The sequence below is a fragment of the Pteropus medius genome, unplaced genomic scaffold (assembly GCF_902729225.1).
Source record: "Pteropus medius unplaced genomic scaffold, Ma_sr-lr_union100, whole genome shotgun sequence".
NCBI lineage: Eukaryota > Metazoa > Chordata > Mammalia > Chiroptera > Pteropodidae > Pteropus > Pteropus medius.
The window spans coordinates 24,290,470-24,308,291 of record NW_024351730.1 but is presented as its reverse complement, the minus strand read 5'-3'; the positions used below and the strand labels follow the sequence as shown (position 1 = coordinate 24,308,291).

Genomic DNA, 17,822 nt, shown 5'->3' with positions numbered 1-17,822 from the left:
CACTGATGTCACTGATGTCCTACAGCAATTTCCTTTGCTCCCCCTCTATCCTTCCCTGTTTCTCCTGGAAGGATCTAAAGCCCTCTTCTGGTATAAATTCCCAGGAACAGTGATCGACCTGCTGGCCAGCTACTGGACTAGTAACTGCTGCTTCAGACCAGAGTTTCTGTTCACCTCACCTAAATGCAGAAAGAACACAAGCTTCTTCTCTTTTTCTCCATTGCTAGAATAAGCATCAGTTGTTCTTAAGTTTTCTAAGGGTACTGCTGCTAGTCATGATGGGGAAATAGAGAATAAACATTATTTAAAAAGAACAAGTTTTAAGAAGTCTCACAATAATCATTCTGCTGGTATTCAATAAAATATAAATTAAATGGGGCTCTAGACTTTCTCAAGTTTTCCTAATTACTTTCTCACCCGGACCCTCAGATTCTATTTATCTCAAGTTGTTCCATACTTAGCCTTCTACTCCAACCTTCTTTTGAATTTTCTATTTTTCAAGGAGCCTTGGGTCTGGGATTTTTCAGTCAGACTTTAGGTTGCTATTCACTCCCCTGTTTCATCACAGAAGGAAACCTGAGTGTGCTTTTTTCACTGTTGTCCCCAGACTCTGCTACTTACTAAATGTGTTTAATGATTTGAGAGAAAGGTTACATAATCTCTTTAAGCCTCATTTTCTTCTTTAAAAAGAAAATAGTGGTACCCTTGCTAAGAGAATTATTGTGAGAACTAGTGAGACGACATGTACTATACCTAGCACATGGCAGACATCCAAACGAACAATGGCAATTATTATGGTCTCCATCACCCCTTCTGCTACCACCATATACCCATAACGGGTAAAGATGCAGGGTAAGAGATAGGAAAGCAGAGCTGAGGAGTGAGCCATGTTTCCCTGACCACAGTTCTTATTGTTCACCTACCCACACATTAAAAATAAGAATAGAGAAGCAAGAAACATACAAAGTAAGCTAGGTTGTGTGCTTCTAAGTGGAACCAGGAAGTTAGGAAAGTCTTAGAAATAGGAATATAAGAAGACTGTTTTGTTGGCTTTTTATTAAAAAGGAAAATAGCATTCGGCATAATGTACAAAATAAAACTAACATATAGCCTATCTAAATATTTAAGAGTTGTTCCTGGTCAGTAGGGGAAAAATGGTATAGAGGATAGAGGCTTTGTTCATCCCTCTCGCGATCAAATCAAAGTTGTGAAGGAAACAAGGAACAAACAGCAAGTAAAGTTGCCTGGGATCTAGATGAAAAGAAGCACAACAACTAGGGAGAAAAATAAGAAATCACCCTGCAACAGTTGGAGGTGAGAGGGGGTGAAGTCGCGAGGCTGCCTGGTCCCGAGTGGCTGAGTGGGACAGAGGCTGTGGCAGCTGCAGACACCTCTTAAAGGGGCCGTGACTGTGAGTGGACTTTTGTGGTGACAGACCTGCTCACTCTGAGTACCAGTGCCCGGTTGGCTGTGGCAGGGAGCGGGGGTGTACCAGAGACTTATGGGGAGACACTGAGTTGTCGGAGTAAGGGCCGGAGGTGAGACTCTCTCCCAGGTATAAGTGCTGGTGGTACCCACTGTTCCTCTGTTGAGCCCTCTCCACTCCCAGTGTGCATACTCAGTGCTACCATAGCTGAGATGTCATCAAATTGGATAACAGAGGTTGCTCCGCCCAGAGGATTCCCTGAAACTCCACCTCCCCCAACTCATGGCTCCACCCAAGCCACATCCAGTTATGTCCTTGGCAAGTCTGGTGCCCGTTGCTGAGTCAGCTCCAGACTCACACTGGTGGCAGCTGGCATCGGTTTGGCCTCTTGAGGCAACTATAAGAACAGCATCTGTGGATTGCCTGCTTAATCTTAACAGTTGGCCCTGGAGGGACACAGGTTGGGGCTAAACTTAGCCTGAAGCTGAACCCCTCAGGACTGTGCCACTAGACACCTACTACACAAAGCCACGCTAATAGACTGGGAGACTTAGGAGTTTTGCTTAGTACACAGAAACAGACACAGAAAGGCAGTCAAAATGGGAAGACGAAGAAGCAGAAACCATATGAGAGAACAAAAGAAAGATCCAGGAATAATGGAATCAAGGAATCTAACAGATGCAGAGTTCAAAACACTGGTTATAAAGATGCTCAATGAACTTAGGGGAAGTGTAGATAAATTCAGTGAGAACTTTAACAAAGAGATAAAAAACATAAAAATGGAAATGGAAATTATAAAAGGGAACCAGTCAGAAATGAAGAATATATTATCTGAAATGAAGAGTATATTAGAGGGAATCAACAGAGTGGAGGAAGAAGACAATCAAACTACTGACATAGAGGATGGGAAAGCCAAGGACACTCAATCAAAATGGCAAGAAAAAAAGAAGCCAAGACTATAATAATAATTTAAGGAGCCTATAGGACATGATTAAATGTAAAATATCAACGTCATAGGGGTACCTGAAGGAAAACAGGAAATTGAAGAGCTATTTGAAGAAATGATGGAAAACTTCCCTAACTTGGTGAAAGAAATAGACATGCAACCCCGGGAAACTCAGAGAGTCCCAAGAAAGAGGAACCGAAAGAGGCCTGCACCTAGACACATTATAATTCATACGCCAAAGGTTAAATACAAAGAGAGAACCTTAAAAGTAGCAAGAGAAAAGCAGTTACCTACGAGGGAGCACCCATGAGACTGGCAGCTGATTTCTCAAAAGAAATTATGCAGGACCAAAGGGCTTGGCACAAAATATTCAACATGATGAAAATCCAGGATCTACAACCAAGAATACTTTATCCAGCAAAGCTCTCATTTAGAGTTGAAGGACAGATAAAGAGCTTCCCAGACAAAAATAAGCTAAGGAATTTATCAATACCAAGCCAGTATTACAGGAAATGTTGGAGGGACTTCTTTAAGAAGAAAAAAAAACATGTATCAAAAACAGAAATAAAGAATAGTAATAACCACATTCCTATCAACAAGCACCTCAAATGGAAAAGAATTAAGTGCTCCAACCAAAAGATAGGGTGGCTGAATAAATAAGAAAACAAAATCCCTATATATGCTGTCTACAAGAGACTTGCTTCAGATTAAAAGGCACACGCAGACTAAAAGGAAGAAGATGGAAAAAGATATTGCCTTGATGGACCTAGAGAGTATTGCACTGAATGAAGTTAAGTCAGATAAAGAAATAAATACCACATGATTTCACATACATGTGAAATCTAAAGAACAAAGTAAACAACAACAACAACAACAACAAATGGAAACAAACTCATAGATACAGAGAATATTTTGAGGGCTACTAGATGGGAGGGGGTTTGGGAGGGGTCGGTGAAAAAGGGCAAAGAGATTAAGAAGCACAACTGGATAGTTACAAAATAGACACAGAAATGTAAAGTGTAGCATAAGGAAAACAGTTAACAACGTTGTAATAAATATGTAAGGGGGAAAAAGGGTCCTAGATATACTGGGGTGACCACTTTGTGAGTTATACAGATCTCTAATCATGTTGCTGTACAACTGAAAGTAATATATTATTGTATGCCAATTATAATCGAAAAAAACTCATTGAATTATACAATGTAAATACGAGAAACTAATTGTCTATTATATTTCAATAAAGCCAGAAAAGACATATAAAAAAATAAATGAGAGTTGTTCCTGTTTCGAATCCAAAAGTCATTTATTCTAAATTTCAAGATAATATAAGAAATAACATATTTCTAACAACAAAAAAAACCCAATCCTTTTTTTCCACATTCTTGACTATATGTCCTATTTAAAACCTTACATTTAGTTAACCCTTAATTCGTACTGGCAAGACCTGTGTACTGAAATGGCCCTTATAAGTGGACATTTTACTTACCCTAGTTAAAAAATACATACAAATAAATCCAATGCAGCTTCGTACCTTACATACATAGCTCCTCTAACATTCACATGCAGGACACATCTCTTCAGGCAAGATCCTTTTGTGCATTATTCTAACTAGTCTTGAAATAATATTGGCCAGATCTATTTTACCCTCTCTTCCAGCTTCTGAGTAGCAGAGGTAATAAACTAACAATAAGTGAAGCTACTGCACAATTTTCTCTTATTGAATCAAGCTTCCTTCAATTAGTTGTTTATAAAGTTGCTCACTGCTAATCTCGCACATGTTTTTATCCCCTAACAATAGGCATTTTGTTTCCCAACGTGGAAAATTAACATTAACATCCTCATTGACCTGCCAGTTGTCGACTGCAGTCATTTTCCAGGCAGCCAACTTAAGGCCATGCACAGAGCTGCCTTTGTTGTGAGAAAAACATCTCCGAAGTTTATGGTGATGCTGAAACTGTTTTGTACAACCCACTGCTCCTGGCTCAAATACATGCAAATGACAGCAAATGTTCTGTAAAGAGTATAGAGGACACTGAAAAGAGGATTACATCTATTCAGTGAAGTCACAGAACTTGATTGTTTCTTCTGCTGTGTTCTAAATTTTGATATATAAAAGTTTTTTAATTTTACCTAAAATGCTAAAGAAAAGCAATTCAGTTTCAAAGCCATGGTTTCTTATTTTTCCTTCTGAATTATTCTGAAAAAAAAAATCAAGTAGCTTCTCTTTGACATTTGTTAATTATACTCTAACAAAAACCATTTGGCACTGAATTTGGCAAAAAGTAACATTCTAAGGCAAATAAATTTAATATAAATTATTAAACAAATAATACTTATAAACTGTTTTGCCAAGTTAAAAATGTAATAATTGTTTCTGATAACTCTTTCCAAAAGGTAGCATTAAGTTTTCTTTTCAGAAAAGGAACTATATAACAAAATCTTAACTAATTTCCAAGAAAATGAAAGAATTGTAGTTCAATAAATCACCTGTAGCTTAGTTATTCCAGAAAACCCTCTCTTTTGCAATAAATTTAATTAAGATAATGGGAAACTATCTAACTCCAGAAACAAGATACAGATAACCTGTATCTGATCAGCATGAACACGCATAGTTAAAAAACAAAGCAAATTGAACTGTCAGTTAACTAATTTTCAACTCTTTAATCACTGGAAGCTGAAAGCATGTCTTCTCTTTGTGCTCATCTTTCAGAGTACAGATATCTATCTCTTCTTTAACATTATAAATTTGGTACAGAGTTCAGTAATCTTTTATACAAGGTGTGCCAAGGTTCTGATTTCATTCCTTCTGTCATTCTCATAAGGAAAGAAAAGGTACATTGCCTGGCAGTGGCTTTCTCAAGCATGAGAAGGTCAGTATGGTGATGGTGGCCACTGAAAATTGGCCCTTGTTTTGTGCTTGCACTTGAGACTGCAATGTTTGTGGTAGCACATATCATGGATGAAGTCATTCTTAGGAAATGTGAGCCTTGGTACATCTCATTCTCAAATACCAGATTGCATTAGCAGGGATCAGTTTCTGCAAATGTCTTCTTATGTCAAAGTCCCAGTAAGGGATCAAGTATAGGCTCAGAAACAACCTTATTCAGAATTCATTCTCTTTGGGATGTTTTCAAATTGCAATAAAAAATGCAACATTCCATAATGCCCTAATGATTTTTTAAAATTGTTTTTATACTAACCTCTTCCAAGTCTTTGGAAGAAAATATAGCTTTGCCCAATGCCCAATGACTGTCTTGGATATATCCTGCAGGATCTGTCTGATTTCTGGGAAGGGTATTTAAATAATGTTACAAGAAAATCCTAGGAGTGGTATTCCTTTAAGGATTCCTGAAAAACAAGCAAAAAAAATCCACTGAAAGCTTCCTAAATGCCTTAATCCCTTTACACAAGAGTATTAGGTACTATAGTTCTGTACTTCTTAGAGCTAAGGATTCTACCACAATCTGTTCAGTTTATTCATATTATTTTAGGTGCCTAGCACATGTGTGCCAACTTCTTCCCCAGGAGTGAGTCATTTGTCTTCTAGAAAAAAATACAAAAAACCAGGATTCTGTTACATTATACTTATTGATGATAAATAGAAATATTTGTTTCCATTTCTAACCCACTTTTCACTAATTTAACTGGACAAAATATCCTTGATAATTCTGTTTGGCAGGTAATAAATTTTTCAGAGACTTAGTGAATGGTGAGTTGAGAATTAAATCTTTAAATGTCTTACATGAATCTCTTCCCACTTGAAAACATTTTTAAAATCTATATTAATTGGATAATTTGGGATTATAACTAAAACTTCAGGTGAATGACAGGTTATATAGAGTTTAAGCTAGAAGGGTCTTTGATGATTAATTATAGAAACTAGATTAATTTCCTGGGATTCTCTGTTGAGTGGGTGAACCTGGAATAGTCCAATTCCAGAAACAAAAAGCAGGGGGGAGGGGAATACTACAAAGACAAAGAATGCAATTTAACCTTTCTCCTTCTTACTCAAAAAGAACAAGATATAATGACTTAGTGAAGAAAGAAAGAACAAAAGGACTAGAAAGACTTAAAAAGTTTCTAAAACAAAGCAAAACAAAAAGCACAGTATCGCTCCTTTCCATCCCCATTCAAATTAATCAAGGCAGCATAATATACTAAATTTCAAATAATAATTAGATCTGCACTGTCCGATATGCTAGCCACTAACTATATGCCTACTGAGCATTTGAAATGTGGTCTGTCCAATCGGAAGACTTAATATTAAAAAAAAAAAATTTCATTTAATGTTTTTAAATTGATTACACACTGAAATGGTATTTTTTTCATGTTTTAGATTAAATAAAATATATTCTTAAAATTAATTTCACCTGTTTCTTTTTACTTTTTAAATGTAGCTACTAGGATAAAATTAAACATGTGGCTCACATTATATTTCTACCAGATGAAGCTAGACAAGACATTTAGTGCTATAAAGCCAGCAGAAGAAGAAATCACTATATACTGAAGAAGGCTTCATGAAGGTAGCACAACTTAAAAGAAGGAAAGGATTCTGAAAAGTACATCTCATGCTAGAAGAACCATATTACGTGAATAGAAAGAAGAGGGACTTCTCAAGCTCACTGGATGAGGGGATTTTCTGAAAAAAATTCATCCTCCTCATGTGATATTAGAAAGTATTTAGTCCAGAACAAGTCATAGTCCTGAAGACACATATCTACAGAGACAGCAGAAATCAGGCAGACCATATCCTACAACTAATTAGAAAGCTGCAAATTTGCAGTAAAAAGGAACTTGGTTTTGTTCACTGCTCTATCTTCAAAATTCAAGAGTGCCAGGCATGCAAGACACACCTAAAATAAATATTTGTTAAATGAATGAATGAGCAAAAGAACTATTGTACAAAGGAGTGGTGCTTTTCAGTAAACTTTAAGGCAGGGACACCAGAGGAAAGGAGAGTAAACAGGAAGGGAGTGAGTGTTAAAGGAGAGAGCATCCATATAAGCACCTGCGAAAACCTATCAGGCTCATTCTTTTGTATTGTTCAAGAAAATGAGGTGAAAATGTTAAAACACAAAACCAATTCCTCTCTCAACCCTGCATAATTTTGGACTTATTACCTGGACTTGAAGTGAAGAATTAAATAAACCTTCCTTAGCATCCAAACTGCAATTCACCTCAAAGGAAAGAGACAAGGCTGCATCCACAGGGGTGAAGAGCCCTCTCTTCTGGGGTCATATACCAGCAGCAGTAGCACCCTCCCTATAGACTACTGGGTGGTCTTCCTCTCAAGAAGACGGTTTTTTTTTTCCTTCTCCCTGCCTTCTCCCCTATTTCCTCCTAGAATATTTAGAAATACACCCTGACACACAAAAATTAGAGACCTGGCATAGTCTGCTTTGAAAATTGTCAGTTGAAAAATGTGTGTGTATATGTAAAGGGGAGAAAAAACTAGTTCCTGATGTTTTTACAATATTATGCACTATCAATTGTAGTAATAAAAGACAATAAAACACACACAGTTTTGAAGAAGAAAATTCCGATTCATGAGTATTCTACTCAACAAAAGAGTAATTCACACATGAAGTCCAAAGGTTGAAAGTTTGTTCATGTTATATGAAAATTTGAATTATGCCTATTTGAAATAGTATAATACAGAATATTAATCAAGTCTTAGTTTATGCATAAAAATTTTAAGAATGTCAATTTCCAGGGGTTTCTTCTTCTTTTTAAAAAATTAATCAAAAGTACCTTTTGTAGTTCATAATTGTGATGATTAGGTGTTTGTGCTGTTGCGTGAGATGTGCCCCCCTCAAACCTTGTTACGACATTAGCACATTACCCGTCTGATGTGAAAAGAAAAAAATTAATCAAGAATCACTGTTTAAGCCAACAAATATATAAAAGGATGCTCAATTTTGCTAGCTATTAGGGAAATGCAAACCAAAACCACAATGAGATACCATATCACATCTGCTAGAATAGCTGTTATCAACAGGACAAGTAATAACAAACGTTGTAGAGGATGTAGGAAAAAAGGAACCCTTATACACTGCAGGTGGGACGGGAAACTGGTAACAGTATGGAAGTTCCTCAAAAACATAAGAATTGATCTACCATATGATCCAGCAATCCCTCTACTGGGTATTTACTCTGAAGACTTGAAAACTCATAGCTGAAAAGATATTTGCACACTGATGTTCACAGCAGCATTATTTATAGTGGCCGAAACAGGGAAAAAAACAAAGTGTCCTAAAATAGATGATTGAATAAAGAAGCTGTGGTACATATATATATATATATATGGAGTATTACTCAGCCATAAGAAGAGATGTAAGACTGCCATTTGCGACAATATGGTGGACCTTGAGATAATCATGCTAAGCAAAATAAGCCAGACAGAAAAAGTTAAAAACCACATGATGTCACTTATATATGGGATATAAACCTAAAAGCAACAAATTGGACAAACAGAGACTCATGGACATGGACAATAAACTTGTGGTTACCAGAAGGTCGGGTGGGGGGTGGGGCACAGATAAGGTAAAAGGGGTCAAATATGTGGTGACAGAAAGAAATCTAGCTATAGGCAGTGAACACACAATGCAAAATATATATGACTTATTGTTGAATTTTACAGTTGAAACTTACTGGATTTCGTTAACCAATGTCACCATAATAAAAAAAGTAATAATAAAAAGGGAAAAAAATCACTGTTTAAGAGATTCCCTTACACCGAAGCTATACAAATGTAGGTGGTAAAAAAATATATTCATTATTCTTTGTCTATATTTTGTGAACCACGCTATTACATTTATACACTGGACCTGTGTAAGTCATTTTCGTGATTAGAATGTTACTTTTACATTCACAACTATTACAATTTAAAATATTTTTCATATCTTATAACAATAGCATCCAATCTTTTACTAAGTGCTTATGCTTGTGCTAATGCTGAAAAATACCCTAAAATAAGTTAGGTGTGATATGTCAGTTTTAGGAAAGAACACCATAACGTATTAGAGACAATAATAGCAGCTAACACTTTTTGAGTGCCAGGCACTCTTCTAAACAATTTATATATATTACTTTTTAAAATGCTTAGCTTATAATGGTCCCATGAAAAAAATACATTATCCCCATTTATATTATCTATGTAATATAAATATATTATCAATATGTTATATTATAAATATTGTAATAGACTATATTAACCATAGATGAGAAAACTGAGGCTCAACATGTTGTGGTAACTTACTCAGGACTACACAATTACTAAACAACAGAACATGGATTTTAACATAGGCTTGATTCAGAGCCCTCCCTGTTAACGATGCTCTACTGTGTTTCTAGTGCTAAGAAAATGAAAAGCAACATTAAGAGAAAATAAAGGATAAGAAATTATGAGATCCAAGCACATACTCATTTTACTTTAACCATTTTCCTGTGGAAAAATTAGTCTTGAATGACATGTTGAATGAATGAGAAACAGAGAAAAAATATTCCAGCTATCTTGAGATTAATTAAAACAAGGGCTAAGAGGTTTTAAAAACTGGTAGTGGTTGTTAAAGGAATTTAAATGTAGGATATATCTAAATAAATATGTAGTTTCAGGATAAAATATAAAAATGATTCCCAAAAGAAAAGTTGAATAATGTAAAATAATAATCTGAAAAAAGCAAACTAGCTATAAATCCCTGATTATACTAACAAAACTAGGAAACAGGAATAGATGTCTGAAAGAAAGTTACAGTGATTTTCTCACCTTACAAAGGGAGAAATGAGAAGATACAATTCTAGTTTATGTAAATAATTAGAGATACAGGTAAAAATTTTTAAAAGATTACTAGCAAAATGTAAAACCATGTATTACTTTCGAATCACATAAGTGCTAAAGAAAATATATTTAAAGAAGAAACCAAAGAAAACAGACAGAAAAGAAATAGCAAGAAAGCATTTTAAAAGCTTATTATACAGTAAATTTATCCATAAAAAAATCCCTTGGGTATGATTTTTTTAAGTGTGACACATTTAAAACAAAAAGATTAGAAAGCTAAAGAGGAAAAGGTAAACATAAATAAAAAGATAACAGGAGTTACATAAAATTAGAATCTAAGATGTAAAAACATCACATGAGAGAGAAAAAAGGCTCATTTTTTAAAAATCCACAAATCATACAACTATACATATTAAATAGTGCTAAAATATATATATATAAAGTAAAAACAGTTAAACATGCAGAAAGAAATGGATATAAATTCAAAAGTATATAAGGAGACTTCTTTAGACTAGTATGGTTGGCAAAAATATAAATAAGGTTAAATAAAAGTTGTTTAATGTCATAACATAGGACTTGTATAAATGATTAGAGTTTGGACTTAAAAGCAAAACTAAAACGATAAAAACTGAATTTTTTAAGAATGTTCTTTTGCATAGTTATGTGGAAGGTGAAAAGACTGAAAACAGGAAGACAATCTTCTTGAATGAAAGAATGAATGGCAATCTGAATTCCACTGCCCAGGCTAGTGCAATAATTAGATAAGCCTTAAGGCGGCTGGTTCCCATTTGGGTATATCCTATTATATATATAGCTCTTTACTCTGTATATAGTAAAAAGTGCTTTCATATCAGCATTACTTTTGATACTGTATCAAATAGGAAGGCACAGTGATGTTAAGAACAAAACAGAAACTCTTGGGAAAAAGGAGTATGACTCATGGAGGGAAATTCCTGTTGCCATGAGAGGATTGGTGGCATATCAAATGCTCTATATATACCAGTTAAGAATTCCCTATCACTTTCAGCATTTCAACTGTCTCCAAGATGAGCGTGAAAGGCATGGTTATAGTCTTGGCTGTGATATTCTGTGCTACAATTGCTCAAGGTATATGGTACTGTTTACTTCTCAGCCTATAAATTTCTTTTCTAATTCTTCAAATGTCTTTTCTTCTACTTTTATTTTAAAATATATACTAAGTTTTTATTTAACCTCACATATTAGAAGTTACTATAGCTTTGGCAGAGAATGCTAGAAATGTTTAAGGCACTAGTGATGATTATTGAAACTAGAGATGATAAACTACATGGAATTTTTTATTTGGCTATAAAATCTGGCAAAATCCTTCAGTAATAACTTTAAAATATGTTAAGATTTTTATGAAATAATGTTACTAACTTCCTAAAAAAAATTCCTGAGCATAAAAGCAAGAGGCAAATAAGCTTGATCTCCAATAAACTTTTCATGTTTTCTTTTATTCTTTAAAGGTTTGCTTACAAATTTAAGAAGAAAATCACCAACATTTTACTTAAGCTCTTTTCCCAATGACAGCAGTGTCAAATGCTATTCAACAAATTACTATCTTTATCCTTAATGAAAACTCAGCTCACATTCTTCATCAGAATTATAAACCATAGCCATCTGTTGCAATCAGATTTATTATAACTTATGCAATGAGTCTATGGTCACGCCACCCTAAACAAGCCCAATCCCATCTGATCTCAGAAGCTAAGCAGGGTTGGGCCTGGTTAGTACTTGGATGGGAGACCAGCTAGGAAGACCAGGTACTGTAGGCGTGAAAAATTTTAAAAATAAGGGATTGTAAACTGACAAGGTCCTTGCAATCTGTGAGGTCAACCACGGGTTGCCTTGCCTAAAAATAAATAAATAAATAAAAATAATTTATGCCTTGATCTGTTCTAGGCTTCCCAATGTTCAAAAGGGGACGTTGTCTTTGCATAGGCCCTGGAGTAAAAGCAGTGAAAGTGGCAAATATTGAGAAAGTCTCTGTAATTTACCCAAGTAACAACTGTGACAAAATAGAAGTGATGTAAGTAATGGACTTACTAAAGATGACAATGGTGGAGGCATTTTTGTGGGGGGGTTTTGTTTGTTTAAGCTCTTCTATCCAAAATTTAAGACTGTTATGGATTTCCCTTAACAGTATCATCCTGAAAACACATAAAGGTCAAAGATGCCTAAATCCCAGATCGAAGCAAGCGAACATTATAATCAAGGTAGGTTAACAGATTACTTCCATCTTATAATGGTTTTATCCGAGAGAGATCTTTTGAAAAAAATAGACAACTGCAGAAAGATTCTATGATTTTGTGTGAAATGTTCTGATAAGGGGTGTTTGGTTATAATCAGTTTTCCTTTCTTGCTATGTTTTTACATGTCAACTCTCAATCACTGAGAATAGCCCAAGTTTATAAAACTTTTGTTTTCTCATTACAGAAAGCTGAAAGAATGAATTTTTTAAAATATAAAAACATCTGAAATCCTGGAAAAGAGGATTTGAAAACTCAGAACAAGTTTAACTGTGACTACTGAAATTATAAGAATTCTGTAATAGGCAACTGACTTTCTCCTGCCTGTTGCAATGTACATTCATGCATTTGTAGGTTAGGGAAACTTGTAGAAGATTCGATGCTTATAACTATTCTGCTGTGACTATAAAAGTATTTCTGTCTCTATAAGTTACCTGCTGTTACTTGATCTATATTCCATATTACAATCTGCAGTTATAATGGAGACATTATTGGAGTCAAGATCTCCTGAGTTAAAAGCATCCATGTATATAATAAACATTCTCCATATAATTTTAATGCAAATCTACATTTCTTTTCCCCCAAATTAGATAGCAAATATATAAGAAAAAAATTCTTATATCTCATTTTGTTTTATAAAAAGGCTGTAATTCATGAAATGTACTATGAAAAAAATTATAAGTCTACGGCGATGCCACCTTGAACGTGCCCAATCTCATCTGATCTCGGAAGCTAAGCAGGGTCAGGCCTGGTTAGTACTTGGATGGGAGACCACCTAGGAAGACCAGGTGCTGCAGGCATTTAAAAAAATATATATAAGGTAAAGGAAACTGGTAAGACTCCAAATATCTTACAATTAAATTAGCAGCTCTGGTCTTAATTTAAGATTTTTTTCACTGAGATGTTTTGAAGCAATTAGGATATGTGTATTTACTGTGTAAAATTTTGTTTTGATCTATTCTTATAAATTATAGCAATATCTGACTCATTTTAAATGTAAAATGTTTTTGTCTACTGAAGAAAATGTTGAAAAATAAATATATGTGCATATCTGGCAATCACCTTTACTTTCTGTGATTCTTTTTCTTAGGAAGATACATAATCTAATATTTTAAGTCATGCCTATATTATATAATTTAGGGATATCTAAGATAGTTTTACTATGAAAAGAATCAACATCATTTTTCTCTAATAAATTACCATAACCATTCTTAAAATTTTTGTTTTCTGAAAATTTGAGATGCCCTATATTTCGAGAAGTATAGTTACCTGTCATCACACAGAATTGTTTAGAAATGTACTTTAATACAGCTGTTCCCAACCTTTTTGGGGATTGGTGCGGGTGCTCCTATGAGAATCTAATGCCTGATGATCTGAGGTGGAGCTGAGGCGGTGATGCTAGCACTGGGGAGCGGCTGCAAATACAGATGAAGCATCTGGTCTGCGGTGCGGCTTGGTCTGTGGCCTGGGGTTTGGGAATCCCTGCTTTAATGGGTAGTTGTGAAGGAAAAACTGTCCCTTTTTTAAACGAGTCTTCCTGAGTCCAAACCCCCTTCTTACTTGGGCAAATCCCTATGATGTGAGTCTTGGTAGGAGACCAAAAGGGAGATGGCCACAGGAAGGAAATCCTTCCTGGCAGCCAGAACAAGGTATCAGGCAGGCGATATCCAACCTAGACTTTGAACTCCAGCTACCATCACAAAGATGCTATCAGTAAGAAAATTATTTAAAGTGACAGTAGTATCAGTGTAAGTCATATAGTAGTAGCTTCCTAGCACATGCTCCTGTACCATGACTTTGGCTAATCCTCCCTGCCCCCTAGCTCTCTTAGGTTTTTGTCCATTTTCCAAGCCTGATTCTTCAGTCTTTCTTTGGATTCTTCAACTAGCAATTACATTCCCTTTCTGCTGAAGCTAGCCAGAGTTGGTTTCTCTGCATGTAACCAAAAACCCTTGCTGATACAGCAGTTTATAGATACCTATACATTTGAAAAATAAAAATATTTGTTACATATTATCGAAAAAAAGGTTTTTCTGTTTATTTGAAAAAAAGAACAATTTTAGTGTATCTTTTGTGTATCCTTCCCATTGACATCAAAGAGCTAAACATAAAGCAGATCAGAGAACTGACAGGAAAGTAACTAACAGAGGAAGGCTGCCTGGAACCTAAGGCCTCTTACTGACTGGCTTTTTGACTGGTGCCTACGAGCAACAATGAAAAGCCAAAATGTCATCTGGGGGACTTGTATATAAATCTATATAACCTATAAATCACTTATTTATACATAATATAAACATATATAGTATAAACACATGGTATATAATATATAGTATAAATTAAATATATATAGTATAAACATGATATATAATATGTAGTATAAACAGATGTTATATATATCATAAACCTACATAAAGTTCTATGTAGAGATGGGACTTCTATATAAATTCCCTGAATAGTTTCAAAACTTGGATCTAATATTTGAATATTTACAGTGATTTTTTAGAGTATCTTTAAAAATAAAAATTCATTGAATTAGGGCTACATGATAAATTTTTTACATAATGTATAGACCAGCACATTATTTTTTGACCAGTACATTATTATTGAGAAGACAACATATACTTAAATTTCTTCATGACAAAATAAACATATGAATTAACATTGTACTTGAGCCAAACCTTCCTACCTCAGTACTACTACTCCCTCTGTCCATTTGTTCACTAAGCTAATATCTACTAGTCACTTAGATCTCAGTTTAAATGACATTTTCTCCAAGAGGTCATCTTTGAAATCATGCCTTTAATCTCAACTAGATTAGGTATTCATAACACTGTCTACTTTTCCATCACACTATTTATTGCAACTGTCACTAAAGAATTGTGCTTAGTATCTGCTCTCCCACAAGTGTAAGCTCAGTAAGAAAGCCACAGTAGTTCTAGCCCATAGGACAATGTCCAGCACATATCAGAACCTCAATAAATATTTGAGCATGGATGACTGAATGGCCACAGAAATTAAGGGGAAAGGAACTTACAGCTGAGGAATAAATGACATAAGAATATGCAGTGGTAGGAAAGTATAAGGTAGGTTAAAAAATAATAATAATTAGATTGGCTTGGTAGGAGTGACGGATGAAGGACATCAAACGTCCAGCTAAACAACCTTAAATTTTACTCTCTATAAAATAGGGATTTATAAATGTGAATAGGAGAATGATCCTACTCAAGTTATTCTAAATTATTCTGGGAATGGCACAGAAGGTTGATTGGAAATGGGAAAGGTTGACTGGAAATGAAAAAGGGAATATGTTGCCATAGCTCAGGTGTGTATTTCCCAAACTTCAAGTCATTTTCATATCATTATAATTTTTAAACTGTATTTCTGATCAATCTTTGTTTTGCAAATGTGTACCACCTCTTTTTTTGCATGTATCTACATAAAAAGCAAACTTTCACTACTGTACATTGGAAATCAATATCACTTGCTATAGAAATAAAATGTAACAGTAAAAGGAAATGTAATAAAAAATACTAAATTTAAACTAGATATTATTATATGCCAAAGGTTCTAACCATCAAGCTTGCCCTGTATTTGTTAAAAGGGAGATTTACATAGTTGGTGAGATGTTTGAAAGCCATACTAATAGCAAAGCGAGACTCTCCATGATTTAACTGCAGTTAAAAAGAGAATAATTAATTGATATTAAATGTTGTTATCAGTGAGTCCCCTAGCGTTGTCCCACACTTTGGGAAATACTGGTCTGAAAATTTGTAAGGGCAATATGTTAAATAGAATTACCATGTGAGCCAGCAATTCTATTCCTAGGTATACACTCGAAAGAATTGAAAACAGCTGTCCAAACAAAAACTTGTACACAAATGTTCATACAGCATGATTCACAAAATCCAAAAGGTAGAAACACTCAAAAGTCCATCAATGGATAAATGGATAAAGAAAATGTGGTATATGCACACAATGGAATATTATCCAGCCTTAAAAAGCCATGAAATACTGATACATGCTACAACCTGGATGAATCCTGAAAACATATGCTACGTAAAAGAAGCCAGACACAAAAGACAACATATTGTATGAGTCAATTTATATGAAATATCCAGAAAAGGCAAATTCTTAGAAACAGAAAGCAGACTCGTGGTTGTCAGTGGCTCGGGGGGAGGAGGAAATGAGGAGTGACTACCTAATGGGTAAAGAGTTTCTGTTTGGGATGACAAAAAATTTCTGTTTGGGATGACAAAAAAAGGTAATAGTGATGATTATACAGCATTGTTAATGCACTTGATACCACTAAACTGTACACTTTTAAATGGTTAAAATGGTAACTTTTATGTTATACGTATTTCACAATATAAAAGTAATTAGAGCTAAACTAAGGTGGTAATGGTGGAAACAAATATAACGAGATTACATAGCAAAGAAAGAATCAATAAGACTTAGTGACAGAGTGTATGTGAAGGTTGAAGCTGAGTAAAGGAATCAAAGAAAATGCTAAATAAGGGTTTAAATCTGACATAGAGGCAGAAAAGGGAATCAAGAAAAGTTTTGAGGTTTAAAATAATAGTACTTCCACTAAGAGGAATACGGAGATCGGGGGAAGATGTAGTTTAGCAGAAAAAACTGCAAGTTGGGTTTTAAACATATGGAACCTGAGATGTCAAATATCCACAGTGATTTAGAAATTCAAAACTGTTTCTTTTAATTAACCAAGAGAAGCTTTCAAACAGATGGAGTAGTTTTGGATAATACTGCTAGAAAGGAAAGGTTATATTTAATCACTCTTGGCTATTGACTATGGTACTTAATATGCTCATATAGAATTAATATACCTCTTTAGTATCTGTTTCTTAAAGATTTCCAGAACCAACAATTATAAATCTTTATGATGCAGTCAACTGGTTCTGTGCATTATAACTAGTATACCCTCACACACACTATTGGGGGTATTAGGGGGTGGAGAGGGGCACAGGTGCCAAGGCAATGTCAATTCCTTCACCTTGCCTTCTCTGCAACTTTTATTTGAGACTGAGATCATGATGTACACTGCAACTATAGTTTCACTTAAGTATCAAAGAAGGATAACCACACTTCCTGGAAATCCTGGTACCATAAGTACAGATGTAGTTGCTTGGTACAGCTCAATAAACTGGTAGAATATAGGAAATGCCCTGAAGTGAATTATTTTACATAATTTCCCATAAATTGTAATTTGGATTCTACTTTAAACCGTACACAAAAAAAAGACAAATTGTCAATAAGAGCTTGAAGAAAACTAAACGGTGATCTAAAATATGGACTAACATGCACTACTGAACTACATCATAATGAAATATATACTTAAGACTCCTCTCAAAAAAAGACAACAATGAATCAATTAAAACTAGACCT

At 34.7% G+C, this 17,822-nt stretch overlaps 1 non-coding gene and 2 pseudogenes across 1 annotated transcript; all 3 read left to right on the top strand.

Annotated features, from left to right (window-relative positions):
- The first annotated feature begins 8,120 nt into the window (after positions 1–8,120).
- LOC120588708 (small nucleolar RNA U13) lies at positions 8,121–8,224 on the top strand. Its single transcript, XR_005649293.1, has one exon. It is a non-coding gene; the product is annotated as a small nucleolar RNA U13 (small nucleolar RNA).
- A 3,602-nt stretch (positions 8,225–11,826) lies between these two features.
- LOC120588451 (uncharacterized) lies at positions 11,827–11,945 on the top strand (annotated as a pseudogene).
- Positions 11,946–13,100: 1,155 nt separating this feature from the next.
- On the top strand, positions 13,101–13,219 carry LOC120588397 (uncharacterized; annotated as a pseudogene).
- Positions 13,220–17,822: the final 4,603 nt, after the last annotated feature.